Genomic DNA, 15,985 nt, shown 5'->3' on the forward strand with positions numbered 1-15,985 from the left:
TTGCAGAGCAGTTGGAGCAGCAGAGGGGGAGCAGGGACGATGGCTGTGTCTCCGGGGGAGGGGGGTCCTCCTTGCCCCTCATATTTCTGCCCCCTCTCCATTAACCTCCCACTCCTCCCCTGCCCCCGAGCCGAGCCTAGGGCTGAGGACGCACCCTTCCAGAGGCGCCTTCCCGGGCCGCTGTGCTCCAGCAGGACGGAGGGTGGGGGCCGGGACGGGCTCGGGTCGCTCCGTGGCAGCGCCGAACAGGTCGGGACGGTGGAAGGGCATCCGCTGCTGTCCCGCTGGGATCCTGCCACGGGGAAGCAGTAACTCCCCGGCTTGTAGCGGCTGCCATGGTCATTGCAGCAGCGCAGCTCTCCCGCCGGCCACCCTGGTTTCCCGGTCGGCCGGCTGCGGGAGGGCCAGCCGGAGCTTGGGGAATTGCCGCCGCTCCTCCCCTGCCTGCGCGCTCGCAGCGTTCCTGGGTGAGGAGGGGAAGGGGCGTACAAAGGAAAAGGCGAGGTCTCGTTCCTGCTCCTGGCTTCCTGCTTGGTATCTGGTACTGTCTTCCTGGGAAACCCTGGGGCAGGAAATAATAGGGAGTAGGTTTTCACTCTGGCAGCAAGGGAGAAGGGGAAGAGAGTGTCTAAAGAGATGCTGAGAGAGTGAGAGGGCCAGCGTCGTGCCCCTGAATTGCTGAGCAATGCTCAGCGGCTGGACGAACACAGTCTCTTAACCAGCTCCCTCAAGTCTTCCTACCCTGACAGGAGTTGGCCTAGGCCTGTCAGGCATGGGGGCTTTCCCTCATCTCCACCTTCTCCTGCCTGCTGTCCTTTTCCCTTAGCTCCTGTTTTCAGTCAAATCAGCTGGGAGAGGCTGGCAGGCCAAGGCCTGGGCCTTTCCCTCCAGGGCTGCAGGTCAGGGTCAGGTCTGGCCTTCCATCATAGGAGTATTCACCTAGAGATTCACATTGGTGCAGGGCAAGAAGAGGAAGAACCAGTATCAGAAAAGAAGCATAGGCACGCTTTGAAGGAGAGGGAAGGGAAGGAAGGAAGGAAGAGCCCTGGCACAGTTGGTGCCGCATGACATGGCTGCAGCAGAGACTATGGGGATATGCTGGCAGGGCTGTGTCAGGGTTACCAGGATATTGAAACCTGGAGCACAGATAAGTGCTCAGATGACCAGCAGAGCAGTCTGAAGGGTTCAAATGGCACAGCAATGAATGGAGCTCCAGTGAGATCTCTAGGTACGTTGGCAGAGCTGTGGAAGAGGCTTGGTATTGCAGGTCTGAGGCAAGGAGCGCTGGAGGGGGAAAGGGCCCAGGAACACAGCCAGGAGGCAGATGCTGCAGGTCACAGCTGAGCACCAGCGGAGCAGGGCTGTGCTAGCAGGAGGTGCCCTGGCAGAGCTGCTGGAGGGCATTGGGAGAGGGTGAGAGGGAGCTCTGCAAGGTAGGTCGTGACGCTGTGGCAGTGCGGGAGGGGGAGCCCAGGGCACTGCAGAACAGCACCGTGCTGCAGAGGCCAGGGCTCAGGACTGAAGTGGCACTGGGTGCAGTAGGTTGAGTGGGAGGTGTTCAGCCGTTTCTGCAGACACAAGTGGCACTATCCTTTCAGCCTATCAAACTCCCACTTCTGCTCCAAAGTTCAAATCCATCCTAAAATGCAAGAGAAACATTCAGGCCCCACATGGGAAGGGACTCAATGCCATGCCAGACATTGAGACCATCTGTTAAGCACCACCCATGTGAAACTCAGTTATGGGTTATTAATCACTAGCAGCAGGAGCCCTGTTATTTGTAGCAATGCTTGAGGACCATGTGAGAGAGTCTCTGTTGTGCTAAAACAAGAAATATGAGGGATCAGCCAGTCACTGCCCAAAAAGGTTTTCAACCCCCCAGCTTTTGTAGCTTAGTTCTGTGATGAAAGAGGATAGCAAAGTCTGGCTTGTAGGTCACTTGTGAAGAAAGGAGAGAAGGATGTCATAGTGTGATAGTGTTTGGCTGTGCTGTTAAAGTCAGGCAGTAGTCTGTGTGAGAGTCTACAGTGTGTTTCCTGGTCAAGAAATGATAGCTCTTTTCTCCTTGATGGCATTTCCATCTGCCCTGAAAGTCAAGCAAAGCCTCATTTATAAGAGTCAGGATCAAAAGCAGTTATCAACTTCAGTGAGAAACAGGCATTTTTTTGGTGTCCCCATTGCAGAAAGGAATCAAGGGAAATAGAGAATTCAGGGAGCTGAGGTTAATGCATAAGTCAATGTTAGTGGTTTGGTTTTTTGTGGGATTTTTTTTTTCTTTCCTCATCATGCCTTGTAGCAAAGCTATCATAAAAACCTCCTTTGGCCACGAATAAGAGGGTGAACGAGGTGGGCAGATTGAGAGAGGAAGAAGAGACCACAAAGACAGCTGGTCTTGGAAACATGCATGGTTTATTTTTGTGTGTTCTTTCACTGTTGCACAACAGAGACCCTTGGAACTTGGATCTGTAACAGCGTTGAGGAGTCAGATTCCAAAGAGGCTGTGCACTCCCTGTGTTTCCTGGGATTTTGATAATTTGTTTTTTCTCTAGAGAAATAAATTCATTCTGATTGCTGCCCTGCTTAGTGACTACATTAATACTGGTTTTGGAAGGAATCATAGCAGGATCATTGCCACCCTGCTGTGTTGTCTTCCAGCCCCACAGTGCTGACCACTGGGACTCAGTCTTGTATTTAAACATATTTTCCTTTTTTCCTCCTACATCCCAGTGGATTTCAATCTGTTTGAAAAAGCAAATTAATATCTAGCACAGAGGAAAAATAAATGTCTCATGAGCAGTGAGCACTTGTTTGGAGCCTGTGTCTTAGTGCTCCTTTAAAATCAGTGGAGACCTTCTTGTGGCTTACCTTGAGCAGGACCGGACCCAGATCTGGCAGTCACTGCTGTGCTGGTGTTACAAGAGTTAATTCTGAAATCACCCAGCTGGTGCTTTATGGTAGTTGGGCTGCAACCTGCAAGTGCAAAACTTGGCACAGCACATCTTCTCAAGGAGAAAGTCTTTCTAACAGATTTACCTCCTTCTCAGCTGAGGAGTGAGCCTGGCCAGGCAGGGAACTTCAGCAAGTTAGAACAAATCTTTTTTCCATGTGAGGACCTTCCTAGACTAGCAGAATGTTTATCCCTGAATAATAGGGAGGGAAACCCTTGATGCCTTTTTGTTTCACTAGGGGCTTGTGAAACAGAGGGAGGAACAAAGTTGGGGCAGTGTTTATTGAAAGTTCACATGTGCTGAATCCTCCTGTCTCCCCTGGGCTGTTCAGCGCCGTGCTGGGTCAGCTGCTTTACCGGAGCCTGCAGCAGTGACTGCACAGCCCTTCTTTCCAATCCTCGTGGCCTCAGCTGATGAATAATGAGTGCCTCTGGTTGACAGATAAAATGAAGGGATTTTGTGTCTGTTTGGTCTTAGTGATGAATTAATTAATTTACTTTCTCTTTTCCTCCTCTGGATGTTTGTTCTCTGGCTGTCCTTAATGGCTGTGGAGCAGAGGTGCTCGGAGGTGATGTGTGATGCCTTGGTTGCCCCTGGCTGCAGGGACTGCTCTGCAGCTGTGGGAGCAGTGCTGGGCACAGGATAGTTTCTCTTCATTTTCACTTTGTGGAGCCTAGGCTAGCCTGGGCTGTTGCACTAGTCTTAGGAAAAAGTGTAAGTCTGTTGTGAGGACTTGGTAGTGAGCAATCACCAGATCTTGTGGGTATAACTCTCAGGCCTGAATCAATTCTTAGACATTCTGTTAATTATATGAAACATTTCCTTCTCTTATGTGTTTTTTAAAATTAGCAAACAAGAGTGAATGCCTGGACAAATCAAGAGAGTGTTTCCATAAGATAGGCAGGTATTCTGCAAAGCAGTGTCAAAGATTGCCACGCACAGCTCTAGCAGTGCACCCTTTTTTAGAATACATATGTCCTTGCTGCTCATCCAGTGTGACCTGTTCCTCATCTCAAGATTGTATGTTCTTGCAATCCTGCCTTTTCCTTATGAGAGGAAACAGATTCCCCATCCTTGGCACTGCCCATTCTCCAGTACAAAGCAGGACCTTTCCCATTCCTCCTTCACCAGGAGATTATTTTGAGCCAAGATTGGTAGTTTTAACAAAATGGAAAAAATCGCTCTGTGCAAAGCAGTCAGCGATCCAGCAAAATTAACTTCACTCAGAGCTGAAATTAGGGTTGCAATTAAGTTCTGCAAAGGTGAAATGCTAGTAGTCTGTCTACTTTCTGTGGCTTGCCTTTGTTCTCCTATCAACAATGAAGCCTAATTTTTTGGCAAAGACTAGTGCTTGTGTATGCCTGAATGTTTACATTCCTTTCCAAGGAGATGTTAACAATGATTAATTATTTTTAAAGAAAGTCTTCTTAAATTATCTCAAGCTGGCTATCCAGAAATCAAAGCATCCAAACTGACTCACTTGGAGTTTAAAGTGATCATAGCTGGGCTTTTCCCTCCCTGTGCTGACTCTGTAGCTCTTCTGAGAAAGCACAGTTTCCGTAGTTGAATACAGAAAAAATCTGGTATGTACAAAGGCTGTTTCCTCAAAATGAGCTTGCTATTTGAGTTATCCTTTGCATGCTTTTCTGTGAAATAATTTCTGATAAGGTGCTTTGACTTCTCATTCTGTGCACTGTATTAACTGTTCTCAATTTGGGATAGTTTGCATTGATCTCCAAAACTAATGTTAAAGTCTGTTCACCTGGTACTTGTTTTTAGGAGATCCCAATGATCTTATGGTTGTTGGACCCTGTTAGTCTTATTTAATAAATGTCTCTATACTCTTTGAAACGTTGCTCAGACCTATTCTGCTGAAGGTATAGTTTCTTAAGACATGTAAAAAAGCTGCCTCTAAAAGCAATGTTGTGCTTGCCCAGTATCTCATAGCACATTTTGCAAAAGGGACAATGCTAGTCCTAGTCAGAATTAGATCAGGGCTTTCTTCCTCCTTGTATTTCCTTTGCAATTTAGACTGGAGAGAGGTTTCTTTTTTTCATTGTTTCTGCTTTTGGATAATACAGCCCTGACTTTTCAAGGAACTGCCACATTTTTCTGCAGAGGTGACTACATTTCAAAGACAGACAAAAGATCCTGCTGTATGCTTTGTATAGGTATTGATGTTGTAAAGAATATATGGTTATGTGACATCAGCTATGTAGTCACAATAATGCAGAATGACAATGTTACCTTTTATAATGTTTCTACATTTAAAAATATATGAGTTTTTTTCCTAATAATACTGGGTAGTTTTTCTTGTTTTCTTTTTCTTTCTCTTCTTTTGCCATGGCATGAAAATATGAGCTTGAACAGTATTATGACAGCCACTGGATTATTATATACTGTGCTGCTGGGAGCTCCAAATTCCTTACACATCTCACTAGAAGGAGGAAAATGCACCTAGGTCATGTTATGTGGCAATACTGACAAGAACATAATAGTCTCCAGCTGGTGATGGGGAAGTCCCATGGTTTCCCATACAGGAGGTAACCAAATAAAGAGCTGGAGCTTCCTGGTGCAAGGAGTAGTTTTGAAGTTTTGTCTGGGAAGTGCAAAGGATGACCATTCTTCTGGTTTTTTTCTTTTCTATGTATGTGCTGTGCCTTAACAACACCAGCTCTCGGTGTAGTTGTTCAGGATGACAGTCCTGTGCTGATTGGCTGCCTTATTTTGGGGGTTGGTTGGTGGGTTGGTTTTCTTGTTTGTTTTTGCCCTTGCTGTCCTGGTGGTCTTTGATAACTGTGGAAGGTCATTTGTACTAGCAAAAAAGAAAAAAAAAAAGTTTTCATGTCTTATGTGTAACCTCTGTACACCAAGACACACCAGACGATGTGCAGTTGACCGATGGATCTGATTTGTTGTAGGACCTTGGCAAGACATTACTTTACTTTCTGACTTGTTTTCCTCATCTGTGAAATTAAGAGAAAACCATTTTTTCATCTAGGTGAGGCGAGCAGTTCTGGTGCATCTGTGTGCTTTGAGATCCCTGGCAGGGATCCGCAGAAATGAATGAAACCCCAGTAGTCCTCTTGGGATTTAGATGTCAGAGAACCTTAAAAGAGCAGCCTGCTTGTATCTCCTCTTGAAGGACAAGCCAGAAACCTTCAGATTCTGAACACAGATCCTAGCAGTGTTATCCCTTTTGGCTTTAAAGCCTGGACAGGCTCTAGTGCTAAATCCCAGCACTGGTGTTTCTGAAGGGGCAGGCGAGCATTTTAGCAGAGTGCTGGCTATGTCAAACTCCAGGGAGCTGCTGGAGCAAGGGACCTGTGATTCACCATGGCTCTCTCACCACTCCTGAGTGTTACTTCTCTTGCATTCTCTGTGTGTGTGTTGTTTTTGCACATTAAAACAACTTCTTACATCCCTGAGTGACTTTCCCCCAAACTATGAATTTAAAGTACTTCCGAAACTGTTTTTAGAATTTGAATATAATTATATGCTTTGGGTGTAAATTGTGGTTTTTGCTCCATAAGAAACTAATGGAAATGATCTGCCTGTTCCTGTAGTTTACAGATTATACGCTTTATATCTGGGGATGTATATTTAGGCTGCTTTTCTGTATGGTGTATTAAGATGAAAATGAAGTTAGTGTGAGCTATAGTGGTTGCAAAGCATGAATAGTGAGGCTGATAAAGGACATTACTAAATTGATCCAGTGCTAAAGTTCACTTTATCATCTTTTAGTTTTGCATCTTTCATCTTCTTGCATTCTTGATGCTGGAGGGCAGAAGAGAGGGAAGTATTTTACAATCTACAGAGGGTCTTGTGTGTGCAGAAGATCAAGGAACAGGGTGAATGAATCAGAAAGACATAAAAATATTGCTAAAAAAAGATCCTTCACTTATTCTGTGAATACCATGTGGTGAAGAGTGAGGGAAGACTTTGTTTTCCAGAGGGCTCAGGAAGAGAGTACCATCAGTTTAGTCAGCAGGCTCCATTTAATAACTTCAAAGGGAATCAGTTTCTATGCTATCCTTGGAACTTGATTTTGAATTTAGAATAAATTCAGCATATTAATCAGGTCAAATTACTGGAAGATTATTAATATGGATTAACCAGATCAAATTATTGGAAGATTATTGCTCTAAATTAAGAAGATCAAATTATTGGAAGGGGCGGGGAGGTGAAGTTTGGATTTTTTTCAAAAAGTTCAATCTTTAAAGTTGTGCTGCATGACAAGAACTGACTTTCTGGACATGGTTGGTGAACTCTTTGTTTCCTTGCTCATCTGCTGCACTGCCCCGTGTTGGTTTTCATGGCTTCCTGTCATGGCTGGATCTTGCAGTTACAGAAGCCTGCTGCTCCTGCTCCAGCTGGTTTGCTTAATAACTCCAGCCAGTGGAGACTTTACAGGGATAACGTCTGGAAATATTTCTGTCCAGCTGGTTCTGTGTGTTTGCTGTCTCAGCTACCAATGTTTCAGTGCACAGACGTCCTCCTCTTCTGGTAAGGACTTCAACCATGAGCATGCGACATGCAGCAGAGTATGGAAATTCCCTGAGTAGTGTTGGGAAGTCAAATACAGGATGGTTAAGGGAGAGAACACATAAAAGATACAATAGATCTGAAATTGTTGAAGAAATTCAAGTGTTTCTGAATAAGAGAATTTAAAAAAATAGAAAAAAGAAAAGGAATAAAGAGGGACCTGATTAATTTTATTTGGGTGTTACATTGACTGGACTACACATAGAAAATGTGTTCTCCCAATGTCTCTACTTGGCTTCTACTCCGGAAAGATTTGCACTGTCTGATTTAACACATAGGAATTCCTGTGTTTATTGCATTAAAACCTTCAGTTTTTGTAATTTCATGAGATAGGAAGATCATGTGGGACCGTTCCACTCCAAGGACTCTTGGAGCTTGCAGTCATATAGGCATGTTTGCTTACTTACAAGCACTGTTGATGTTTTAGTATCTGATGAAATGAAAGTGGAAACAGTGGGTTGAAACCTGACATTTTTCTCTTTCCTTTATTTTTTCTTGATTTACTTTTCTAATGGTAGCTCATCTCAGCTTTTCTCATATTCTGCTTATGCTACTGATCGTGGTGATGTTCTGTGCTTTCACAGGAGAGTTTGTCATTCACTGATGTTCACTGAGTACAGTGTTTAGGAATGATGGTGGCCTGGATAGGACCTAGAGTGATCCTCAGTTTACGTGGCCTACATCTAGTCATGTGCTTGTGTAACCTCTCTGTAGCATGACCTCTGCTCCCCCAATGTCATCTTTTCTTTGTAGCTTAGTAGTGAATGCCAAAGCTATTCTAAGTTTCCCTGATCTTGCTCCCCTGTCTACAGTCCAGCATATTTCTGTCAGTGTAAGTTTGGAAGATACTGATGGCTTTGAATGCCTTTTCACTTTTTATTATCTCACCATGGAGCCTGCTCTCTTTCCTGTGCCCTCATGCATTCAGAGGCAGTTCATTAGAGGCAAGGAAAAGACAAAGAAATTAATTTTCCTTGAGAAATGTATTCAGCACCTTATAGAGGCTTGAAGAAGAGAAGCAGAGCAGAGAATTCTTACTATCTTATTTTAAAACTTTTTTTTTTTCATGGAGTATCTGGAGACAAAAAGTGTCTGTGCCCTACAAACATCCATTTGCCTTGTAACTTATTTTTCTGACACCAGGACTATGATCATGTCAGGATTGCAGTAGGCTGGAACAGAATAAGGTGATGTGGGTGCCTGTCCTTCAGAATTGAGGTGTATTTGCTTCACATCAAAAGAATATATCTTGTAACCAAAATATCAACGTGGCAAATTCTGCTCAGATGGCAGGGTGGCAAATTCTGCCAGTGGTGTGTATCAAAGCTTATTTCAATTCAGGTACTTGTTATTTCAGGCAGGTTAATTTCTACTTAACAAGCCATATACTTGGCTACTTTTCCTGGCTCAGTCATTAGGAAATATACACTGGCAAAATGAGCAGCCTCCCCTACTGGTCTAATTAATACTTGATAACTGTTTGAAAAACGATTGAAACCTGAGCCCTTTGTGCATTCCTTGGTGTGAAATTTGTTCATTGATGTCATTGAAGCCATATTCCAGCTGTTAATGAGCAGTGCTGAAGAGGTTTTTCCTCAGCAACAGCATGGAGCAGAACTGAAGATAAGAACCTCCAAACATGTTCCCTAGCTCTGCTCCTGGCTTACCTTGATATACTGGATGGTGAATCATACATTGCCAGGTGATTCTGTTTCTCTGTGCTGTAGTGCAAAACTAACATGATTTTTTAAAATCTCGTTAGATCCTGACATAACACATATGAAAGGAGAAGAACTGTGTTGTTACTTTTCCCCCGCAATGTTCTGGAAAGATATCTTCAACCTTCAGCCAGCATATCTGGTCCTTGGAGTTTAAGGAACATCACAGTGGCATGGCTCTGGTACTCTCCTTAGAAGAAGTCCTGAGAAGCATAGGTGCCTGTTTTTAGAGAGCCAGTTCTGCAGAGAAATACTGATTCTCATCCTAAGAATACATTGTCAGAAGCATGGGAAATGCCAGGGCTGTGTGGTTAGATGCAGTGTTTTGTTTCAGTCCTTTCTTTGTGAGAGAAGCTCCTACTGCTGGAGATGGTTTCACTTACTGCTTCAAGGAGCATTGTGGACATGCATTTCTCTTTGCTGGTTTTAGAAATGTGAGGGGATTTTTTAGACCAGTGACCCAAAACCTGACTGTATACCCTAACCTCTACTTTCATTGTCCTTGGTGGCTGTCTTCTGCTTCTGTCACAAGTTAGATTTTGTCTGCAACTGTTCAATCAATTCATTTTATCAAAAATCATGAACAAAATTATTGAGGTTATTTCAGCAATCAAGGGACAGAGGAGGGGAAGGAGAAAAGAGGAGGAAGATGGAAATTAAGTTGAAGTGTAAATTCGTTCCCATTCTTTCTTTCTCTTTAATCAGAAGTAAAGGAGGGAAGCATTAGAAGAGCCATTAAAGACCCAAGTTATACTCAAGAAAAGAGACAGGCAATTTGAAGCTAGAGGAAAAAATACACCAAATAAACAGGACAGGAACGAGCAGTATCAGAGCTCAGCAAAGGGGTTGCCCTGTTGGCTCTTCATCTGAGCTGGAGTTTCAAGTGCTCTGAAGAAGGCTGTGGGATGTGCATCTTGTCCAGCAGAGCCCTGAGCTGCTGGTGTTCAATTTACAGTGCCCTTTTAGCCACACACTTTTTTGACCCTGAATCTAGACTTTGGAGTATTCTATATGTTTCAGAAGTCCAGTTACTGTGATGATGGAATCACCCATTCAGCTTTCTTTTTTTTTTCTCCCACCATGTGTTTTTCAAGTTGTCTTATCAATATCTAGAACAAGACATTAATAAATTTAACCTAATGTCTGTCAGTCTAAAGACTTAAGGCACATTTTTTTTTTGTGGAGGGAGAAAGGGTGGATTCTGCTGCTGCTTGGCAAGAGGAGAGCTGTGCAGTGCTTTATTTGAGTTGCTAAGAAGGTCACTAGGACAGGCCCAGGTGAAGGCAGGGCTGTATGGCAGTCAGCAGTGGTGCCTCTGGGTGTGTGCTTGCCCTGTCTGTGCTCCTCTGCTGCACAAGACTCTAAGAGGAGCAGTTTGTTCAAATGCAGTGCTTGAATAGTAGGCATTTTTGCCAGGGCACCCCTCCATGTGTACATTGGGATACGTGCAGGATTTCTCCTTGGGCAAACTTGCTTCTCTTCAGAAGCAGTGTCTGGTTTTTAGATTTCTGCCAAGGTTTGGGGTGATGCTTAGTTCATCCATAAGGGAGATGAGTTCAGGATCAGGAAAGGGCTAGGGGCTGTGTGTGGAGAGTATTTCCCTCTAAATACCATGTAGAGACAAAGCAGTCATATCTGCAGGAGCTCTTTCTTTTATCCCAATTTCACTGCCTGAGCAACCATTCTACATCAACCCTTTTCTATAACCTATTTGGATTCCTGGTTTCAAGGGCACCTACTAGAGAACATGATTCAATCCCTGGCGTTTGTGTAGTTGAACTTGACCATGTTTACAGAGGTCCTAGTTAGTCAAGAAGCTTAAAATATGGCAACAAAGTCCCTGATGTATTGTAATATTGCAATGTCATCATTTTATACTGCAGTGCTAATGATTTCTAATTATTTGTAAAATAAATAGTTTATAAATAAGGATTAAAAATAATTGATTATTCTTATCTACATGGTCCTCAAACAAAAAAAATTGTAATGGGTGAGTCTTGTAAAAGAGTTTTCTGTTTTCTTTGCTGTTTTACTTCACCCTTGCTTTGCATGTCTTTGCATAGATCACAGTGCAATCATTCCAAAAAAAAAAAAAAAACAGGAAAACAGTGCAATCATTCCAAAAGAATTTGTGGGCAAGTTTTAGGATCCTGCCATGCAAACCTAGGCTCTATAAATTCATGGACAAGAGTGTACTATTAGAAAATCATTTGGAGTCTTATAGTCTATAGTTTTGTAGGTTACAGTCTTACAGTAGCAAAGATTCAAGAACTAAAAAGGATTTTTGGTTCAATTTACGGTTGAGTCATGGACTCTGTCAGAAATCTCTGAGGACAAGGCTTGGAAAATGTGTGAGTGAATGTAGAAATTCACTGATAAAGAAATTCCGCTTTAGAGTTGAGGTAAGCAAGGGACTAAACTGTCCCAGAACGCTGAGCTGCAGATAAACTCACAGTACAATCAATGATATGTCAGCACCAGTTTTGGGTAGATGTTGATACACAATTTGAAGAGACATATCCAACCTGAAGGAAGAAATTAATCACAGAAGATCATAAGAATTTCTGTATACACTGGTCCATCTGCTCTGGTATTCTGTCTCTCGACCGTGGCCAGTGCCAGATGCTACAGACGGACGCAAATAACCTCTTTGATATGTTTAATTGTATATCCCAAGGGAGGGTTGTATTTTTTTTTCCTTGACCTCACAAATGGTGATCACCTTATGCTGTAGAGAACTGAGAAGGGGACTCACTGTAGTTTTGTCATGGTTATAATATTTCATATGCTGTTCTGTATTAGTAAGTCTTTTTCTTTTGCTAACTTTTTCCTTAGCTATTTTTAAATTGCCATCTCAAAGCATTTTATGCAGCTTCTTAGACCATCACAGCACTGATGGAGGGCAAGCAACCAATTTTTGTATTTCTTATTCTAAGATGAGAAAATGGGACGTGGAGAGGCAAAGCAGTTTGCTGAGTCAGAAACTGTTGCCACATTTAAACAGCTCGAGTTCTGCTGAAATCCCAGGGTTTACTGCTTTCTGTCACTTCAGTCCAGGTTATCAGGTGCCTGATTGGAGGCACCTAAAAGGTTTTGGAGGTTAATAGAATTTAGGTTATCTGAATGTGGCTGTGCACAAAGTCAAAGCTGACAGTACAACCTGGCATTGGTGGCATCTGATCCAGTGCTCTTTTCACATTGCTCTTGCATGGTGGCATGGTTGTGTTCCTGTCTAGGATTTCTTTGCTCAAACACATACACAGGGAAGGGAGGCCCCTGTATAATTAGTTTGACATTACCAGGAAGCATTGACCATCATAATTAATCCCTCCATGTAATTTTAGTTTAATATGTCTAAAATGCTTACTTTTTTTCCTTAGAAAAATTATGGTTTGTGGGTAGATAGTTGGTACAGTTCTTGTCCATGTCTTCCTGAAATATTAACTTGCTGCACAAGAATTACAGTATCGTACCTTTTTTTCTTCCTAATAGCAACCTGCATCATGGATTTCTGAAGACTAAAAGTATGATGTGTGTTTGAGAGGTGCAACTACACATTGTATTGCAGAAAACCTGGTTTTGTTTGCATTTGTGTCTAGTAATAATAACCTCAGCCACGTTAAATGCTGCCAGAAATGTTTTCTCTTCTGCCTCCAAACTGTGACATTAAGCCTGTTGTGTCCAGTGTCAAACAGCAGCTGTCATGGACTCACAGTGTTTTAGTTACAGTCCGTGGTGCATAGAAATAAGACCTTTCTATTCAGTGTTTTCATCTAAACTAGTGTAAATCTCCCAGAGAGCAGCTTCCATGTGAGTATCTCACAGGGAGAGAGGCAGAGGAGTCTGAGCAAGGAGTCTGGAAACATCAGCTCGTGGCTGTGGGTCATGGTTTAGCCCTGCCTTCTGCTGTCGCTCTAGACAAAATCAGAGCTTGACCCTTGCATATTCTGAACTCCCAGATGGTAATGGGGAGTTGAAATATTTCCTAGTCTTGGGAGGCATAACCAGCCTGGTCTTACTTTCACCATTAGAAACCAGAAGACATTTGGCATGAAGAGGAGTCTGTTGTGCTGGCCCTGGGCTCTCAGCTGGCTGCAGGTCACAGCAGCTCCCTTGCTGTCCCAGCCTGTACCTGCCTAGCTAAAGAAGTAGCTCTGACCTGAGGATCCCAGTTTCAGCCTCAGCTGTACATTGTGCCAACTTCAAATGAAAATCTTTATTGATCTCTTGTATTTGTCTAGCAGTTGGCAGGCTCAGCCACAGAAAAGGGATTCCAGAAAAGGGAACTTATGACCTGGGCAGAAAGGATTTCCATTTGTTGTTGTAACATATGATGTGAGTAGAGTAGGGTACAGAGAATAAAGAGCTGTCCCATCTATTTACTCAAGATTTTCTAAAATTTTTTTTCCATATGGACAAAACCCCAAAAACCTAAAAATGTTGAACTGGCTATTCCAAGGAATCCAGAGATCAGTCCAAGTTACTTCTTTAAACAGTTACTGCTTGGGAGAGATTGGTCATATCCTTTTGTGAAGCACCCAAGAACCTGATGCGAAATAATGGTAATACAACCCCTTTTCTGTACACACACACACACATGTATCCATCTGCTTATGGCCTAGCACCATTAGTTTTCTACAAGAAAACTAGTATCATTAAAGGATGTTTTCCCAAAACTCTTTCCTTCTTTGCAATGTCTGTACTCTCAGACTACTTCTGCAACAGTCTTACCAAATTCATCCCCAGAAACAAAATTTATTTAATGAAACCATGCCAGGTTGCCTGGCTTCTGTACTTGCCATAGTAAAACATCACTCACAGTAAGCAGTCCAGAGCCCTGGGTTTAACACATGTATGGTCCAACCTATTAATCAGTGTGGCAAAGTCATCCTGTGCTTGCAGAGGTCCTCATGGAACCAAAGCTGGGGAAAACAGAAACCTGCCATATACCATGGCAAACTCACCCAGACACTCAGTAAATAGAAACATCCCGTTAACAGGGGGAGAACATTTTTCACAAATAACCACTCTAACCTATTAGCCCTGATCCTCAAGGGAGTTCATCAAAACTGTTTCAAAGAAAGATCTTAAAAACTAAAATTTGTTACTTCTAAAAGGGCTGGGGATAGCAATAATAATTTATTGTATGTTGTAATTCTTATATCCTGCTGCCTGTGAATTCTTCATGTTCTATAGGCAATAATTAGTTCTCCCTCTGTTCAATTAGTTCTCCCTCTGAGCGAGAGAGCCTATTGCCATTTCTAGTACCACTCCCCATGGATCTACAGGTAACAGTACTCTTGCCTCAAATTGGCTAATTTATTAGATTACAGTATTAAATTTAGAGCTATTGGTATAAACCTACATGTTGTTTTGAAAGCTGTTGCTACATTTTTAGATCTGAATAGGTTTTATGTTCCTTTAGTTTTGATTTATTTTTCCTTCTATACTGGCTGGTCTACTAAAGGCAAATCTTGCTCATTTATAACTATTAATCATCATGGGTATAGAAACATCACATTTTTAAATTTTTTTGAAGTATTTATTAAGCTTTCCGAACAAAAAATGTGTTTTCAATGGAACTTGAAACCTTATTGTTAAATGCCTAAACTTGTTTAAAAACGAATACAGAACAATCCCTAAAAATAGTTTACTTCTGATGAATTACCCTTCAGTGGAAAATTCTCAACCAATGCTAGTCATAAAATGATTGTCCACAAATGCAAAGAAAAACTCACATCTATGCCATTAGAACCATTCTGAAAGCCTGGGTTACATGAGTATTAATCCATTTAGAAGGCTCCCAAAATAGTTGCTGTTATTTCCATTGTACTTGATACATTGTGGCTTGAACAGCAGGGGGAATGAGTAAAATTTCTGGACTTTAGCTGTAGGTGACTAGGGCTGTGGAAGTGAATATTCTAAACCTTGCTTCTTTGCACAGTTTTAGGCTTAAAGCAGAATGCTTGTTGTATTGTGGTTCTTTAGCTGGGATTTTAATTGAAGGGGAATTCTTAAATTGATATTGAAATTGCTGCCAGTGAAATTCTGAGAAAAAGCATTCCAAGACATGGAGCAATGTCATGCATCTGTTATAAGGTCATGGTATTATTTTAACTGCTACTGTGTAATAACCCAGTGCTGTAGGTTTTTCCAAACCCAGCTGTAGTTGTGGGCTTGTTAAAATGTCATTGATTCTCTTACAAAAAGATTTCACAGTGAACTTCTGTACTGTTTCTGCACCAAGAAATTTTGATCTGTAACCTGCTGGTGGAGCAAGCCTGAACTGTGCCTCAATCCCACCATCACAGCTAGGTACCCAGATTTTTGGGGTGTTTAAAGCTAAATAAGTTTGAAGCCCAAACAAGTCACTGTTTAGACAATCCGTTGTTTAGGATAAACAATCTGGTACATGAATGCAATGCATTACAATAGCTTGTTCAGACACCTATAATGCAGTCACATTTGCATAAATGAATACTCCTTGCGTGTCTCTACTCATTATCGATTTGCCTGCCTAAACTAGATGTTTTCAAATTTGTTTCTCAGTGGCAGTTATCAAACAGAATATATAATTTTGATGAGCTCACAGGTGTGTGGGACAACATTCAGTCTTCATTTTGCAAGATTTCTATGGCTTTCTTACCAAACTGTTTCTGGCTAACATCAGTGATACATAGTGTTTGTGAATCCAGAGGAGAACAGGATCCAAGAACCTTTTTCTGCATCTTGCATGTTCTGGTTTTATAACCTCAGCCAATACTGCAGTTTCCT

General features: G+C 42.4%; 1 protein-coding gene across 25 annotated transcripts in view; it reads left to right on the plus strand.

The window, feature by feature from the left end:
- The window catches only part of NRXN3 (neurexin 3), a 704,846-nt gene that overhangs the window by 351,969 nt on the left and 336,892 nt on the right, over nt 1–15,985 (plus strand). The gene's annotated exons all lie outside the window — the stretch shown is intronic.

The sequence above is a fragment of the Melospiza georgiana genome, chromosome 6 (genome assembly GCF_028018845.1).
Source record: "Melospiza georgiana isolate bMelGeo1 chromosome 6, bMelGeo1.pri, whole genome shotgun sequence".
NCBI lineage: Eukaryota > Metazoa > Chordata > Aves > Passeriformes > Passerellidae > Melospiza > Melospiza georgiana.